We start from the raw sequence: 1,029 nt of genomic DNA on the forward strand, positions 1-1,029 counted from the left end.
TGTTCAAGTATATATCTATAATTGCCAGCATGATCCGGTAATTTGTTTAAGTATATATCTATAATTGCCAGCATGATCCGGTAATTTGTTTAAGTATATATCTATAATTGCCAGCATGATATCCGGTAATTTGTTTAGGTTTATATCTATAAATGTCCCCATGATCCGGTAATTTGTTTAAGTATACATCAATAATTGCCAGCATGATCCGGTAATTTGTTTAAGTATATATCTAAAATTGCCAGCATGATCCGGTAATTTGTTCAAGTATATATCTATAATTGCCAGCATGATCCGGTAATTTGTTTAAGTTATATCTATAATTGCCAGCATGATCCGGTAATATGTTTAAGTATATATCTATAATTGCCAGCATGATCCTGTAATATGTTTAAGTATATATTTCTAATTGCCAGCATGATCTGGTAATATGTTTAAGTATATATCTATATTTGCCAGCATGATCCGGTAATATGTTTAAGTATATATCTATAATTGCCATCATGATCCGGTAATTTGTTTAGGTTTATATCTATAATTTTCCGCATGATCCGGTAATATGTTTAAGTATATATCAATAATTGCCAGCATGATCCGGTAATTAATTGAAGTAATATCTATAATTGCCAGCATGATCCGGCAATTTATTGAAGCAATATCTATAATTGCCAGCATGATCCAGTAATTTGTTTAAAAGTACCATTGCTTGTTTTGCCAAAATACCGCTCTAGTGGTTTATTTGATTTTCGGGTATTCCATAAAAAAAATCAGTTATTTTTACAGAAACTATCCGATCAAATAATACTTGTATGCTTAAACATGCTAAAAAACTGTTTTTAAATAAAGGAAACGTTAATATACAAAAACCTTAAACAAAAAAAAGATTAAACCAAAATTCTTAAACATCGTTTTCACACGACAAGCTGGTTTTTTTAATTACTTACAATGCATTAATTTTAAATATTTTTAAATAAAAAATAACATCATGATATATGAAGGATTAGAGAATGTAGAGAAAGGATGGGATAA

Source organism: Eurytemora carolleeae, unplaced genomic scaffold (genome assembly GCF_000591075.1).
Source record: "Eurytemora carolleeae unplaced genomic scaffold, Eaff_2.0 scaffold428, whole genome shotgun sequence".
NCBI lineage: Eukaryota > Metazoa > Arthropoda > Copepoda > Calanoida > Temoridae > Eurytemora > Eurytemora carolleeae.